This window comes from Cimex lectularius, unplaced genomic scaffold (genome assembly GCF_000648675.2).
Source record: "Cimex lectularius strain Harlan isolate CLEC.00 unplaced genomic scaffold, Clec_2.1 scaffold51, whole genome shotgun sequence".
Lineage (NCBI taxonomy): Eukaryota > Metazoa > Arthropoda > Insecta > Hemiptera > Cimicidae > Cimex > Cimex lectularius.
The window spans coordinates 659,745-678,477 of NW_019392674.1; the positions used below are offsets into that span (position 1 = coordinate 659,745).

Consider the following 18,733-nt stretch of genomic DNA (forward strand, 5'->3'; position numbering starts at 1 on the left):
AACATTATTATCGGTTTTTATAAATCCTTTGTCGTGTATTGTTTGTAGGAGGGAAAATAGGCCATAATTCCAGTAATGATGGATCTATTAATTAACATGCCAAACGTAACCGGGTATAAGATGATGGGATCTGCTAAGCATGATGGTAACGTAGCATTTGCTATGATTGATGAATGGGAACCGTAATGATTTTGAGTTTCTAATCTCCAAATTGGCTTCCTTCGGACCATCGTCCATTAATTGAAGAGGTTGCACGAATCGTTGGCAATCCGCATTAAACGTTGCCGGGGATAATGGATGGGCGAAGTCATAATGCCCCTGGGATTCGGTTAAGTGCTCTAAAGAGACTGATCAATACAAACTCCCGTCCTCTTTCCTTCCTCTTCGGCTAATGGGGAAAACAAGGGCTTTCCACAGCAAACGGGGTACTTTTAAAACAAGTGAGAAAACCTAATTGTGGATAATACCAGTCGGTTTTGTTTAAATAGTTTAAATCTAATACAATATCATCTCTATTTGTTCTTCTATCTATTTGTTCTTTAAATGCTTGGACGATGATGACATTTATTTGTTCTTGAAATTGCCTTTTAACTTTACTATAAAAAGATTTTATGATGACTGCCGTGACTGTGATTATAGGTGAATTTTCGTCATATTCCTGTCCTGGGTTCGAATACTAGCATCGGCATTAAAATTTCGTACTATAATACTACTTAAAACCAATAATGCTTGTACAACGTCGATGCCAGGTTTAACGGCATAGGAATCATGAAGTTAAATACAAGTAGTTAAGTAGAATAGTTCAAGACAAATAACAAACCACCATAAAAAATAATTACATACAAGTGGATACATTTTAATGCAAATGTCCACTGGTTACAGTGATCTAATTCAACCCCATTCTCCTTCTTTTTGCCCCAGTCATTGTTAAACCTTTTTTGATCCTAGGCAATGCCTATTAGAGGGTCGAAAAAGACCCCGGTAGACGGCAACCGTCAGGCCACCGACGCCGCAAGACAGGCCGCCGCCAACGACGGGGTGACACCCAACGACTCTACTTAACACGCAATTAGTTGTCATTTTTAAGAGAAAACAGATACCTGAGAGTGTGGATGAAAACCATTAACAAGCTTATGAAAAGGATAAATACTCTAGAAATCTGGGGCTAAACTCTTAGCTAGTATTCCCCAGCCGTCCCGCCGAAGCTTATAACCTCAGACCCTTCCAATAGATTATGGTTCAAAGTGATTATTTGGTTAGTAGTGTGACAGAAGGATTATGGGTCAAATCGAAATTTTTTACGCACACAAATATTCGTAAATTGTGCAGTACACAGACTGCTCCGATCTACGGTTTATCACATAAAGATGAAAAAGCATACTAGGAAGCGGGGTTTGCACTCCCCAAGTACTGTAGCCTTCTGGCTTATTGTACTTCCTAATTCCTTAGTTCAGTGCAATAGACTCAGTCCTTCTCCTTAGAAGTATCAGGCCATTGACTGTCGCTGCTGCAATTTGATACTCTAAGTTTTTTCCGTACGTTAGGTTAAATCTCCATTGAGCTGTTGCTCCGCATTCGAAGATGATGTGAGTGGCTGTTTCCTTCTCCTCATTACATAATCTGCAAATGGGATCATCGTTGTATATACCGATATTGTGTAGATGTTTTCTCAGATGCCAGTGACCGGTTAGTAGTCCTACCACTCCTCTGACTTTAGGCCCTTTCCAGTGCAGCAGAGATTTTGTCAGTCTTGGTGAGGGTTGTTTCATCATAAGTTTACTATGTCTAGCACCTATAGAGTTTATCCACTTTTTGTTTGGTTTGGATCCATTCTGCGATGGAGGATTCTATATTTGTTTTTGTTATCCCAAGAATAGGTTCGGGGTCTATGTATGGTCTTGCAGATCCTCCTCTGGCCAGACTGTCTGCTTTCTCATTACCCAAAATTCCCCTGTGCCCTGGCCCCCAAGATATCATCAGGTTCTTGTGTTTCCCCAGGTTTTGGAGATTTTGGATGCATCCACTGACTAATTTTGAAGTAATTCTTTTACATGCTAATGCTTTAATGGCTGCTTGGCTATCTGATCTTCTGACGATTTTTTTGTCAGTGTAACCTCTTTTAAGATTTTCCAGGGCACAAGCATTGATGGCATGTATTTCTGCTTGAAAGACCGAAGTGTACTTCCCTAATGAGTTTGTTTGCTCATGTTTTGGGCTTGTACAGAAAACGCCTGATCCGGTTCCTTCGTTTGTTTTGGAGCCATCTGTGTACCATATCATTGTATCTGATGCTCTCCTGTGTTCTTCTTCTCCTTTATAGTCAGTTGAGACTTTATAGGAAGTTGTGAAGATTGTTTCCAGGATCATATAATCAGTCCCCATTTCTAATAATGGGTATCTGATTTTATTGATTATGGTTGTATGCCCGAATTGTTTAGTTTCTATAAAATTTAATTGTCTCTGGAGCCTAAGTGAGCGTTTCCTAGCCTCTCCTTGTATGAATATTTCCAGTGGAGGTAGATTAAGCAATGTTTCTAATGCATTTGTAGGGGTTGTTCTCATTGCCCCTGTGATACATAGGTTTGCTAGTCTTTGTATGCTGCCTAATATTTGGGTAGCTATTTTTGTTGAGCATTGTTCCACCAGATTAGTGATCCATAGGTTATTCTGTGTCTTATTACTGCCGTGTATAGCCAATAGGCCATTTTCGGTTTCAATAGCCAAGATTTCCCTAGGGTCCTTCTTGTGGTCATTAGCGATATTTTACTTGTTGCTGTATTATGTTGCAGATGAGGATTCCAGGTACCGTAGCGTAAAAGGCTTTGCTATCTCTAATCCAGGCCAACAAAAACCAGGGTATTTTATTAAGTGTGTGGAAGAGTGATTGATGATGCTTTTCCGCTCAGTCGCAGTGCTACGTAGATTGCGATTTCTGTAGTATCTTATAAACCATATAACCTCTTATGTGATTTTTAAAGCCAACTTTCTGAACGGTATATTTCATGTATATAGTGTAGTGTACATAGCAAACTAACGTGGAATAGAAGGAGCGCTAACAACTTAACATAGGTCTTGGACAAATCCGGAGACTTTTAGGACCTACATCGGTTTTGGCTGTAATGACTCAATTATGCAAGGCATTATTGTGACCATTTTGGACATAAAGAGTGGGATTCCGTCAAGACATCCAAATCATCCAATACTTCCAATCAAAAGTTCTCAGACAAATTGACAAAGTTCCATAACACGTCTCTTTATTTTCATGACTACCTTTCTTAACGATCTGATCCTATCTCGCTTCCAAAACTTTCATGCCAAGTTTTCGATCCATCCAAACCCTACTGCACAATGTCCCATTTTCACTATTCCATGCAGAGGACCCTGAACAGAATATGACATTGGCTGGCTGCTCTCAGCCATGTCTTCCGATCGCTGTGCTGGCCATAGTGCAAAAACGTATATGCACATATTTGTAAGATGTACTTTTATATGTACGGGCTTATAAATAAATAATTTATTTTTTAAAAATTAACAAGCGTACACTGAATACTTCGATTCTAGATTGAAATTGATTTGCAATGGGACGAATAAAACAGGTACTACCTCTTGGAAATATAAATAAGAACCAATAACGCGCTCTTCAACAAAACGGGAACCGGATCGGGGTGGGTCGGGATTAGGAGGTTGGAAGGGGATATGCTAAGGAGCGGAGCAGTAAAGGAGCAAATCTATTTGCGGATTGGGATTGCGTTTCCTCCAGGATTGGCTGGCTGGATTTACTCTTTTCCCCTTTTGTTTATTGTTCCCCGGTGTTGAGAGCGGGCTTCTACAGCACTAAAGCTCGTCGGCTCCGCACTTTACTGTTGCCACCCTTATTGAATTGTCCTCACCCCCTCTAAGCCGGCTTGCGCAAACTTATAACATTTTGTACATCAACATTTTTTCGCGCTTCGTTGTTCAATTGGGCTCAAACGATTTTTTTTTCAAGGTGTTGAAGAATCCTTTTATCCGACAACAAATTATGAGAGCTGGGTATTTTAGAAAACATCATTAATTACTATAACAAGGAAATTTCGTCGTCTGAAGTACGTGTATTTATATTTGATTGACAAGAAAATTTGTATTTTTATATCATTTCTTTTGGGTAGGGAAGAACATTTAGTTAGATAGCTAAGATATATTTTCAATGTTGGATATCTTCCGAAGTTTATTTCATTGCAGTTTTCCTGCTTATAGAACTTTTCCTAGTTCCTTAGTTCAGTTCAATTGACTTGATACTTCTTTTAAGAAATAATAGGTTATTGCTGTGCTTTTTTGATCGTCTTGGTACCGATTGTCTACGTTCAACGGTTGCTTCGCGTTTAAAATTAATATACGTATCACTTCATTACATAACCTTCAAATTGTGGGGTCAGTATTCACCAATGCATTGTTAAAGTTTTCTCAGATGCAAGTGTCCCGTAGTTCTCATAGGAAACTATGAGTCTTATCTCTCATAGTTTCCAGTTTAGCGCTCTCTAACGGTAGCAATGAGTTGGCCATTGTTGGTGAAGGTTAAGGTTATATAACCTTGCTGCGTTTAGCACCTAGTTTACCCATTTTTCTTCCTTTTCTATTTTTTGAATCCATTCAATATTTAGCATTCTACAATGTTTTATTTTATTAACCTATGAATACGTTCATAGCCGATATAAGATCTTGCAGATCCTCCTCTGGCCAATGCGTCTACCTTTTCGTTACCCAAAATTCCTCTGTGTTTTGGTACCCAAGATTTCATCAGGATTCTGTGTTTACCCAGGTTTAATTTTTAAGGATTTTAATTGTGTAGCTTTTTTCTCAGATGTCCTTGTGACACTGTAACAATTCATTGTTATTTGAGAACATAAACGCGAAACTCCTCTCAACAAGACACCCAAGAATGGCACAATTACGCAGAAAACGAACACTTTGAGCCCTGAAGATGATCTCAATAAAGATCGAAACGTTGGCACGATAAAGCAAATGGTTTTCTAAAACCTACATCACACCAGATCGCATCTCACGATTTCTGAATAATCATAAACCCGAAAGCTGAAACGCTCGGATTGAAAAGCATAGCATAAATACAATAATAAAAATACATAACCTGACAATACGCCAGACCTGAATTTAATTAACTACTGGTAACTTAGATATTAGACTAATACAGACAAGGTGACGGCTCTCAATGGAGCCTGTAGTTCATTTGTATGGTTGTCTTTCCTAGACCTGATTTGTTCAATTCTTATTCATACAAACAAGAACACCTTCAGTTTTACAAAGGTTCCGCCGAGGTTGTCGCTGTCTTGAAAACGTTAGAGTGCGCAGAGGACTTAAACTTGACCAAAAAATGCAATCTGACTAACAGCCTGAGCATGATCCATCACTTAAAAATTGTACTATCACTTCAAATTGCGAATTATATGACGTGATTATGCAAAATATAGATTTTTGGTGGGTGAAAGGTCATTCATATGTACGGCACAACGAGATAGTTCACAGAGTGGCAAAATACGACGAGTTGGGCAACAGTACCACTGAAATACAGATTTCAGTAAGTTGGCTTTAAAAATCACATAAAAGGTTATATGGTTTATGAGTTACTACACAAATGGCAACCTACGCGGCATTCCGACTGAGCGGAAAAGCATCATCGGTCATATCATATATCAAATATATCATTATATTTCCCAGAGGGAGTACCTGTTTTATTCGTCCCAATTCAAATCAATTTCAATCAAGAATCGAAGTATTCAGTATACGCTTGTTAATTTTTTAAAAATAAATTATTTATTTACACGCCCGTACATATAAAAGTATATATTTCAAATATGTGTATATATGTTTTGGCACTATGACCAATCGGAAGACATGGATGAGAGCAACCAGCCAATGTCATATTGTATTTAGGGTCCTCTGGATGGAATAGTGTAGCTGGGACATTGTGCAGTAGGGTTTGGACGGATCGAAAACTTGGCGTGGAAGTTTTGGAAACGAGATAGGATCAGATCGTTAAGAAAAGTATTCTTGAAAATAAAGAGGATTGAGACGTGTTATGGAACTTTGTCAATTTGTCTGAGGACTTTTGATTGGAAGTATTGGATGATTTGGATGTCTTGACGGAATCCCACTATTCCACTCTTTATGTCCAAAATGGTCACAATAATGCCTTGTATAATTGAGTCATTACAGCCAAAACCAATGTAGGTCCTAAAAGTCTTCGGATTTGTCCAAGTCCTATGTTAAGTTGTTATCGCTCCTTCTATTCCACGTTAGTTTGCTAAGTACACTACACTATATACATGAAATATACCGTTCAGAAAGTTGCCTTTAAAAATCACATAATAGGTTATATGGTTTATAATTTACTACACAAATGGAAATCTACGTAGCACTGCGACTGAGCGGAAAAGCATCATCAATCACTCTTCCACACACTTAATAAAACACCCTGGTTTTTGTTGGCCGGGATTAGAAATAGAAAAGCCCTTTACACTACAGTATCGAGATTAAGACCAGCGATAGCATATGCAGTTCGTATCTTTATGTGATAAACCGTAGATCGGAGCAGTCTGTGCCAAGTACATCAATTATGTCAATATCGTATAATCTGTTGAACAGCAGATTCAACATATTTTTAGACTGGGTTGCAAGCCTATATGAATGAACTTGTTGATAATAAATTAAAAATATTTAAAAAACTAGATAACACAGTTCTCATCAGGCAAATAGATTGAGTTGAGCAATTTTTCGGAACAAATTCACATTTTAACAACGCAAATTGGTTCTCTCTCTCTCTCTCTCTCTCTCTCTCTCTCTCTCTCTCTCTCTCTCTCTCTCTATCTATCTCTCTTTCTTTCTCTCTCCCTTCCTCCATCTCATTCTCTCTGTCCAAGTTAATGTTTATTTTGAAAATTTTTATTATCCATTTATCGACAATCGAATAAACATAGTATAAATTGGAAGGAAAATATTTTTAGACTGGGTTGCAGGCCAATATGAATGAACTGGTTGATAATAAATTAAAAATATTTACAAAACTAGATAACATACAGTTCTCATCAGGCAAATCGATTGAGTTGAGCAATTTTTTCGGAACAAATTCACATTTTAACAACGCAGATTAGTTCTCTCTCTCTCTCTCTCTCCTCTCTCACTCTCCTCTCTCACTCTCTCTCTATCTATCTATCCCTCCCTCACTCACTCACTCACTCTCTCTCTTTTTTTCTCTCTCCCTTCCTGCATCTCAGTCTCTCTGTCAAGTTAATTTTATTTTGAAAATTTTTCTTATCAATTTATCGAAAATGAAATAAATATAGTATAAATTAGAAGGAAAATCATTAATTTAAGGAGATTACTTAAATAGTAACTATTAAAATTTGGTCTTGTAAAGTTTTACAATCGCCTTACTCGAAAGCGTGCTCTCATCTACTTGGGACTTATTAATGATCCTCCCTCCCATAAATCGAACAAGCACGGGCTCCCTTCCTCGGGCCCTTCGTTAACGAAGAGGCTAACTGCCTTCTAGCACGACACTCCAATAAGCTCAATTTACTTATGTAAATATCTCTCTCAAACACATAAGCACTAGGAATGCACTCCCAAGTTATTGGTCAACATCTCATTAGGCTTGGATGCCAATTTTTAAAGAATGTTGCCCTAAGGAGTTCAAACTGGGTAAGTTAACTTGTTATCACTTTTTTCTGACAAGTGGCTCTCAATTATTTTTAATGGTAATAAATACTTCGAGAAATAAAAATGTGTGTTTCATTAAACGTAAATTTTTCTCTTTGATCAGAAGCATTCGAGATATTCCAGTATCGATATTTATTAAAAATATCAGCGTGAACTTATTTTTGTTAGGTTTGAATTTTCAATTTGAGCCTGTCACGGACTAAGTTTGGATAATTGGAAATAAAAAATATGGGTACGTTCTGAAAACAAAATTTTTATCTCCTGAACATTCCAAACGATTGCGTGGTTATTATTTAGAATACTGTGAAAAAAAATTATCTTTCCGTACGGTAATAGTATGTATCACAGTAACATTAGTAACAGAAGAAATTAAACCAATAGATAGATTTTCATCGATTCTTGCTAGTTCAAGGTAAAATTGAAGTCATTAGATTTCGTGGTCCAGCCGACCAAATAACATCTATCAATTAATTAATCATTATTTAAGGTATTGATTGAGATAAAAAAGTTAGTACCACGAGCGAGATTCGAACCCACGATCTTCGGCTAAATACGCCGCCGCTCTACCACTTGAACTATCGTGACTTCGATCCACTCGGACACTAAAAAAAATTGAAGCTTTTTGAGATAAACAAAAAAAAACAATAATATCATCAATATTATATATATATATAGTACGTTTTCAATTACATAATTATTGAAAATAAATAAATAACTTTAAGCCCAAATAACCTAAATTTTAACTCTGACTTGCACTGTTAATTTCCATTTTAATTAATTGTATTTTTTCTCTTAGGTCTTGGTTGAAATGAAAAAGCTACTATAACGAATGTGATTCGAACCCACGACCTTCAGCTCAAAAGGCCCCTGCTCGAGCCACTTGAGCTACATGACATAGACGTATAATTGATATACATATTTATATCTATATCCCCCTATTGTAATTTCTCTCTCCTTTTTCTCTATGCATCTCGGTCTATTACCCTATTTTTATAGATACATTCTAATATTTGTGTATTAATTTCATCTTCACTTTTAAATACATTCGTAAATGCCTACCAGACACTTTCTCTGTCATCCCCCTTTCGTAATCAAACCTTTTTAATTTTTCTCTCTCTCTCTCTCTCTCTCTCTCTCTCTCATCAATCAATCAATGTAGTGTAGTTTTATAAACAAACGTTTCCTATGAAATTAGGTCTATCTCTTTTTTACTGTTCTCCATATCCAAAACACATTCTCTAAACCCATAGTGATTGAATTATGCGTGTATGTATTTATTTCATCTTTCTTCTCAATATAGCAACCTAGCGTTTGTTCTGGATTTCTGTTTTCTCTTAAAGACCTCTTTTTGCAATCCGAAACAGCTAGAAATCAACTCTTTCTTTGTTCTCTAATTGATGCTATATTTTAAGATATTTCTGTTCGCCATGCCCCAATCTCTTTTTATTACCCTCTTCGCTTTTTTATTTTTCATGTTAAACTTCAAATAAGTATGTAAAAGTATGTATATTTCTCTTTACTTCTCCCTACCGCTCTCGCTCTGCCTCCCTCTTGACTTTTCTTCCGTAAAAATATTTGAAAATAAACGCAATCAGCAATAAGCATTCCCTTTATTTTTAAATATTTTTACGATATGTTTGAATAATTATTTATCTAATCCCTCTCTTCCTTTCTTTATTCGTCTTTTTATATATTTTTTTACATTCTCTGGTTTATTTATTTGATCAAATCAACATAGAACATGCTGACTAGGATGATCGGTATAAACCTCAAAATTACAAAATTATATTATCACCGTTATAGTTAATATCATAACTAGATTTTTAACTAAGTTTAATTATGTGTTTGCAAAATCATCACATATGTTACTTTGACACATGCCAAATTACCTATAATCTATTGTAAATCCAGCTATTATAATTATCTATGTACATCTAAGTATTGTAAGTATCTAAGCCATTGTCGTTTGATGGTAAATGCAAATCATTACGTTTTGTTTAATTTCAAATGATTTTTGTCAATTAAGATCTTTATAATTATGTTTATTATTGTATTAAAGATTTGTGGGAAGGCGAAAGTATTCGATGCTGTAAAAGAAACGGAAAGTCCCGGTGGTCCAAAGACTGAAATCGGACGGCACCCGAACCCGTGGGAAAGGGTAAACGGATAAGAGGACAGGGTTGGCCGTCTTATAAAACAAACGGATCGTCTCGGACCTGTGCACGTCCCCTAATTGGAGGCGGATGATGGATGAGTGGCGAGGTGGGGCTGATGACAAAGCATCATTACCGGGTTGGACAAATAGCGCGGGCGGTGCAGCCCCGATCTACAATCTCGACTTCGATCGGGCCCTGGGACATCGTCGTACATACTTATCCACCGGTTGCCACCTGATAAATGATGTATTAGCGATCGTTTTCCCACTGAACACGTCTTTCGAATTTTATTGACTATCCGTCATATTTATCCGTCAGAGATATTTATGTTAAATTAGTTTTAGGCTGTAATCGGATTATACAATATTATTCAAAATGTAATTTGTTATAATCTCTTAAAAAATAATACAACAATTTTACAAATACATTTTGTTAATATAATGAAATGGGATGGACATAGAATCATCGTGGGAGTGAGTGTAGGAGGGGTTGGTATTGAGATATTAAAAAAAAAAAAAAATAGATGCAATAAAAATCAGTTGTCGATAGAGAGATAGATAGATAGATAGATAGATAGATAGATAGATAGATAGAGATAGAGATAGAGATAGAGAGAGAGAGAGAGCGAAAGAGAAAGAGATATAGAGATGTAAATACAGAAAAATAGGCTAAATTGAGATATTTCAAAAAGTAGAAAGAGGAGCAAGGGCATGATATAAAATATAGATTAGATAGTAATAGAAAAATATAGAATGATAAAGCGGAAGAATAGGCAGATGTGAAATTGATAAAGAAATGCTAAAATTAACTCATAAATAAGTTGGATGTCAAAATGAAGAGCATCAGAGAAAGAAAAAAAGGAATAGAGTGTTACAAGATTTAAAAGGTAAAGATAGATAAAGGTAAATAAGTAAGATAGATGTTAGCTAGATTGATAGATAGATAGGTAGATAGATAGAGATAGAGATGGAGAGATAGAGAGATAGAGAGATAGATAGATAGATAGGGAGATAGAGATAGAAAGATAGAAAGAGAAGGAGAGATAGAGAGTGAGATAGAGAGATAGAGATAGAGAGAGAGAGAAATACAGATAGAGAGATAGAGAGATAGGAATATAAAGATAGAGAGATAGGGATAGAGATAGATAGATAGAGAGAGAGTGAGGGGGAGAGAGAGAGAGAGAAAGAGAGAGAGAGAGAGAGAGAGAGAGAGAGATATGAAAATAGTAAAATTAATATAGGGTAGTAGAAATAAATGTACAAACGTGATTGATTGGAAAATGAGGGATGATAAAAGGATAAAAGAGAAAGATGAGAAGGCGATATAAGTTGAGATAAGATTAGAGGTGTGATAAGAAACGTGAAGGAGAAAAAGACAGAAATAATTGTGAAGTAGAAAACTCAAGCATGTGAAAGTGAGAAATATAATATAGTTGAGAGAAAAGTTAAAATGGGTTTGCATTATACAAAAAATAAGTCGGTAAATGTCTGTCTGTATATATGACGATAAATGGAGAAGAAAGAAAATAATAATGAAAGAGATTCCGTTAAAGAGAAAATGAATATGTATAGAGATAATTGAAACTAAAAAATAAAAATAGAGGGTGTGAGGAAGGTAGAAGAAAGTAGTTGAAATTATGGATATTTAATTTTTTAAATGAGTAAAACATAGGAAATGTAGTATGACAACAAAGAATTGTGGCTTATTACAAGTAGTATAGACAGATAGATAAAGAATTTAGATGGTAATAGAGAGTGAGGAAAGATACAGAAATATAATGAAGCTTAAAATAAGAAGTAGAAAGAGGGAGGGAGGATAAAAAAACAATTCTACATAAAAGGTTGATTGAAAATCGAAATATATGAGGAGTTGAAATAAATACATATTATGATGGATTTGAATAGAAGCGATGATAGAGAGCATAAAATATAGAGAGATAGAGTGAGGGAGGGATGGAGAGCGGAGAGCAAGAGAGAGTGNAGAGAGAGAGAGAGAGAGAGAGAGAGAGAGAGAGAGAGAGAGAGAGAGAGAGAGAGAGAGAGAATGAGTTGGAGTTTGTTTAATTATTCTAAAATTAAATGAATAATTGATTGAGGTTTTCTATTACTAAATTAATCACCTTCGGCTCACACATAGTTAATTGTGATTTATATATTTTGAAATATTATTATTAATATATACGTATTTCATAGATTGGACACGAACTAAGCTTTACAAACGGGAAAAATATCATTTTTTTTATCTAACGAATTCCAATTTTTCCTTGATCTTTAAACATTAGTGAAAATTTTTTGATTTACAGTCTTTTGGTTGCTGTTACGGTTGGCAGTACTATCATTGGTCCTGAAAGGTAAATTGGTTTTTATCATCAGAAACCGCCCAACTAAATCTATTTGCGTTCGGCCAGGGCGAAAATTTTGTTTTCAGAAGGGATCTTTTTTTTTAATTATCCCGACACGAGTCCACCGTGTCCGGACTCGATTTGAAAACTTGATCACCGCGTTGGGGGAGAAAAAAGGGCAAACATTAATGTATCTTGTACCATAAAAGTAATCCCTGAGGGTGGGCGGTGGTAAACAATTTTTTTTTCAATTTCCCCCGGGTTAGGGAAAAAAATTCGAGGGACGTCTTATTAATGACTGCTGGCTGGGCACGATTTTAATTCTACATTCTGACATTAAATTGGGTCTGAAAGATTACTTCAATCAGTCTGCATGTTTACAATTGTTGGGATTGGGAGCCTCTTTTATTTTATTTATATTTGGAACTTTTTTCTTTATTTCCATGCAAACAGAGTTTCAATTGAAATTAAATGGGATGTTTGACAGTATGATTTTATAACAAATAACGTAGAAATATTTTATACAATAAACTCCCTTATTTCATGTATTTTTATGTTCTTTAACCTAAATATTATCCTTATTATTTTTATACCTAAACAAAAAAGAAACTTTCGAATTTATACTAAATGTTGTTTTTTGGAATTCCTGGGGAGTGGGCGCAAGGGTTGACGCGGCGCCCGTCACTGTATGGAAAAAGTCCCTGGTTCGAATCGAGCGGCCCTGCATTGTAAACCGAAATACTTTCATATGGGTAAAATAGTTGAAACACCCTGAGAAACACAAGCTTTCTTATAATTTTAAATAATATGACATTTAAAAAAATAAATTGAAAACTTAGTAATAACAATAATTTTAATACAAATAATAACATTAATCCATTTATGTTTAGTGGTCTAATTGACCAAATTATTTATTGCAATTAATTATCTTTTTATGTAAGGTCTTGATTGAGATGAAAAAGTTAGTGTCACGAGCGGGATTCGAACTCACGACCTTCGGCTCAATACGCCGCTGCTCCTACCACTTCGATATAGAATAAGTAAAACAGAGAAAATACCTTGGTTTAATTATCGATAAACAATTAAAATGCCATTTATTCTTGATAAGAGCTATTATCACTATAAACAATTATTAAATCCATTAAATTTCGAGGTCCGATTGACAAATTAACTACTTTAAATTTATTAATCTTTATGTAAGGTATTGGTTGAGATAAAAAAGTCAGTGTCACGAGCGGGATTCGAACCCACGACCTTCGGCTAGATACGCCGCTGCACTACCTCTCGATAGCTCAAGTATTGAGCCGAAGGTCGTAGGTTCGAATCCCGCTCGTGACACTAACTTTTTCATCTCAACTAAGACCTTACATAAAGAGATTAATTAATTGAAATAAATAATAACATACGAATAGTAAATTAAGTTTTTTTCTTGAGCATCGACTGTTCCGAATTTTCGGAGGAAACATGGCTATTTTATTATATAGCACTTATGAGATATCTCGTCTTGTGTTTCTTTTTTGTGTGTATTGTGCATGAATATATTTATAATTGCTGCCGTGCTCAAGCACGATTTTCATATGGGGTGGCATTTCAACACGCTGGCTATAAGGAGCCAAGGAATTGCATCCTTAAACTAGGTGGGACACATCGAATAATCTTTTGCTACATACCAGAACATACATACAGAACATACATGCCCAAAAGTGTCATCCTTGCAAGCCTATCCCTAATCTTGTGAGCACCTCTTTTACAAGTCAGATCATCCGAGGGCCACCTATCGACAGTGCTCTTGAAACATGTGTGCTTCTTCGCCAATCGGACCGAGTGATGGTCCACTTTCTTTTAATGCATTTTTTATTGCTTTTTAGCGTTGAGGAGCCGTGGTGGATGGCCTAAACAGCCTCGTATGGCTTTTCGTTAGCTTCCAGACCTAACTGTCCAGGTACCCAGACAACAAACACCGTTTTTCCGATACATCCAGTTCATCGCATCTCTCCAACAACGGTCGACAGACAACCTATTATGGACAGCATTTGGCACGCTGAGAGAATCTATGCAGGAAAGGTGACAAATCGCTTACAATTCCAACGTGTAAACGCTACAGTGCGTGGGAGCAGCGATGTGTGGACGCACTGTTGCAATGAACGGCGGTAGTAGTTTGTGTTTTTGGCGGTTTTATCAACCACCCATCACTGAAGATAATAAGCCCAAGCCAGAACAAAACAGGAGTAGTGGCAGTCCAAAATAATCAAAAACGACCATCAGTTTATATTGGAGGTATTATTATAAAGGTTTAAACTTCGCAGAATATTGTTTTCTATGTTTATAGAGCTTTTCTAACTGCATAATCGCTACATTGAAATAATTGTAAATTAATAATTCTAGATATAATCTAATTTCTAATTTCTTCTCGTCCCATTCTCGTCGCTTCGTATCTCCGGCCGGGATCACACCTGACCTCAACCACAGCCCTAATTCGATTAGTTAATGTTAAATTCCGGCGAGTCATTTTGTGATCGTGCGGATCATTACCCTTCGTGGGAGTGGGGCGATTAATATCCTGCCATGGGTGGCATGTCACACAGTATAAAATCTGACTCGTGTTTAATAGAGTATGACGACCAAGTCATCCCACGTTAAGTAAACATTAAGGGGACCCGGTTAGATAATCGATGGAAGCCTTGTCCCAATCGGTTTTTGTTATTTTAACAGAATGCGAATTTTTATCACGGTTTGTCTTGTTTGGTTATTTTAACTGAAAGCAAAGCTTTCTGCGCAATTTCATTTCGTTTTATGTATTTTCCCACTGACTGGGTACGTCTAATGCTCCAACAGGGATTCTTCCAATGAACGAGATTCCAAATTTAGACAGAGTTTGAGGAAATAATATTTTAAAAAATATTTATAGAATTACTGATGTTATGTTATTATGTTAAAAAATCGTTAGGATGAGTGCCTTCCATGTTAGAAAAAGCTTTCTTTCTAAATCAACGGTTTTTTTAAATTAATTGTATGGTACTATAAATTGTAAAAAAAATTAAAAATGTTTGATATGATTTTATTCCTTCTTAAAGGGGTTTGTGAAATTCCCACTATCAATAAAGGTCCTTTATTTATATTTGGACGAATAAATGGAAAAAAGGAATAAAAGCTAAAATTCCACAGAGAATTTTATTATTCCATTTTCCCATGCAAGAGGATTCCAAAGAAATCTCGTGTTAAATTGCTATTCAAGTGAATCAGGTTTTTTATAACTCTATATCTGCGGATACTGCTTAAATCTTGAGATATTTGAATTTATTTTAATTAAAAAGTGTTAATTTGAAATTTAAAAAATTGATTTGAACCTAAGACGAAATAATTGAAATTAAACAAAGGTTAATTTGAAGGTAAAAAGGGTTAATTTGACAGAAACAACTACACTATACCATTTTGTGACAAATATTTTTTTGCTAAGTTTCGCAACAGCAGAGTTCATAACAACCCTCATCGTGTTGGTTTTTAAAAAAAAAGTCCATTTATAAGTATGCAAAGCCGCTGGATTCGAACCTCGGAAATTAACATTACAGCGATGTCTACGCCTAACTTGATGCAGCCAACGACGCCCCCTTAAATTTAGAAAAAATCGACATTCGTTTCTTGCACCCCAAAAAACACTCGAAGATAAATTTTTTGGAAAGTCAAGAAATAAAACATTTTTCTCAAATTACTTTCCAAGTAAATGTCTCTGGATTAACTCGAAAATCACAAACATAAGCATAAGAAATTTATAAACTACAGTTAAAACACAATCTGCTCTTCGTATAAAAATTATAACAGTATAAAAAATTAACAGATTGAGTAGTTGTAGATTTAAACCTTTATTTTCTCACTTAATATAACATGAAATCTAAGCATTTTTTCATAGCTTAAAATTAGAAATGCTTCGGTTTCCAGCGGTTGTAATAATCATGGATTATTAATAAAATGTAGAGATCTTATGAACTTTTCTGTACAACACGTATCTAGCGAAAAGATAATTAAAATTATTTTTTTAGTTTTTATTTGTGCAATGAAAATTAGTATTAAACGGTTTTTCTAGGCGCTTAAACGGAATCCGATTTAAAAAAAAATTTGCCTACTTTACGGGAGCGTGTATTGGTATTTGTGACGTTTTAAATATTTAATTTAACAATTAATACAACCACGCATATTATTTTTTTTATTGTACGTAAAAATACAAATCTACTGGCTAATCCATTGAAAGAAATTCAGGCACAGCAAATGGAGGAAGGAATAGTATTTTTTTAAATGTTCTCCTTCATCATATCGAAAATTTGAAAGAGTTACAGTTTGCAAATTATATTGAGAAATTTTTAACTAAGAGTAATTAAAGTTTAAATAAAAATTTCTCTACTAAAATTAGCTAAGTAAATCAGACTAAATCTGACATCAAAACAAGATAGGGACATTTTTCTAAAATTTCTCAACAAAAAAAAATAAGGTGTGGATTTTATTAAGAAAAACTATCTTTCAGATATTTACAGCCAATGCTGAAAATAAATTATGAAATTAAAATTATATTGATCAAAAATCACACCCCTGTAACGTATTGAACATAATAAAATAATTATGTACAGTGATTTGGCGAATATACGACAAATCCAATTTTAATGACATATTTAAGTTAATTTTCAAACTTTCCAGACAGTTTCGTATAAACGATACAAAAACATAGTAATCGTTAGTAGATACCATAAAGTATGTTTATAAAGTATTAACTTAAAAATAAAAGTTAAACGTTTGGACGAATGCTTTAGTTCACATTCGAAAGTTTTTCATCCGAAATTTGTCTGTAATATTTAATGTTGTGTAAAGTTTTTTAATGAAAACTGTAATAATAATATTTATAACACTTTCTTGAAAAATGTAGGAAGCACGATGAGATATTCCTAGTAGGGCCATCCGCAAGACTTAGGAAGGAAATACTTTGATGTCAGCAACCGAACCAGGTTGGACGTGCCTAACAAGGGACAAGCACTGGCTAGTAGTACAAGCAGATATTGCCATCAAGAAGAAAGGAGACAGGAAGAGAACACGTTTTATGTTTTTGAGATGTCCATGTAGGCGATTCTTTTAGATTCTTGCAATTATGAAAGGAAACCCCTAAAGCTAAGGAGCCGCTGGCAAGTCTATGGAAGTTGAAAAACTACTCAGGTCGAGGTGCAGGCCTTGTGGCCGCTTCTTTTGTCCTTATCATGTAAAAAAATATATTTTGCAAAAATAAACAGGATAGGCCAGCAAGATGTTTATTTAAAGCAAAAAAGAGGTATTTTTCTGTTTTTTGGCTCTTCATGAAAAATATGTTTTTTGGCACGAAATAATTTATTTTACGATTATATTAGCACAATTCAGTCTTGATTTTCATATTAGTACAGCATTTTTTTAAATATGTTGATTTAAAATTTAAACTAAAATTCTGACTAAAACTTGCTAAACTGAGAACAAATGTAATAATAATAATTTGAGACAAAAATTAATTTTAAAATCACTTTTCCAGAACATTAATCCCAAACATCATTATCGGATATTACAAAACAACTACACAAATATTCATTGCAATTCATCGGGTATTCAAGGGACTCACGTAACAAAATAATAAAATACAATCTGAACGAATTGAACTACAGTTATAAAGTAAGGTCGAAGGAATTTTGAGTAAGACGTGAAGTTGTCACCGCCGACTTCAATTATCCCTTTTTCAGCCATCTTCGTTCTGCACATTCTCAGACGGCAGTCGGTCTCTTTTTTTCACCGCCTCGCTCGTTTTCAGCGATCAGGTTAAAGCCAAAGAAATAACACTTATCATACAGGCTTAACTTGAAATGTTATTGTTATTTGCTCAACCTCCAATAAACTAGACATACAAATAAAACACTACAAAGTATAGAATAATATTTACAGTATTTTTTAGATATTTACTTTATATTTTTCGATTTTTGGTAAAATGGAAATTAATGTCTCATCAACATAAGTTAACGTTTATTTACCAATACGCGCAAAGACAAAAAACCAGACATTCGAATTTTGTTGTGTATTCATAGTCATATACTTATTTTAATAAAATGAAATTAAACGAAAATGAAAAATTGATGAGTTTTAATAAAAAATAGTTTATTAAAATAGTTTGAAAGAAAATTCCCAACATACCTGAATATCGCTCAATGATAGATTCAAATTTAAATAAAAATTTATTATATAGTTTTGCTCTTAATAATACATATTTATAACGTTTAATGTTTAAATAACGACCATATTATTAATTAATTTGATCTTAATCACTATGTAATATGTAGTAAGCAAAAAGTGAACAATAAATAATTTAATTTTAAATAAAATACAGTCAAAAAATCACTACTCCGACCAAAATAGGTATCAACTGAAGTCTCCTACGCATTGGGTAAATAAGCGATAGGATTTTGTCTTCTGAAAGAGAAACTCATCTTCCTCAACAAGAGCATTTTGAAGTTGTTTAATGCTTGTT

At 34.7% G+C, this 18,733-nt stretch overlaps 1 protein-coding gene across 2 annotated transcripts in view; it reads right to left on the reverse strand.

Annotated features, from left to right (window-relative positions):
* LOC106662160 (tyrosine decarboxylase) overlaps positions 1-18,733 on the reverse strand; it is a 165,421-nt gene that overhangs the window by 125,708 nt on the left and 20,980 nt on the right. The window lies entirely within an intron of this gene.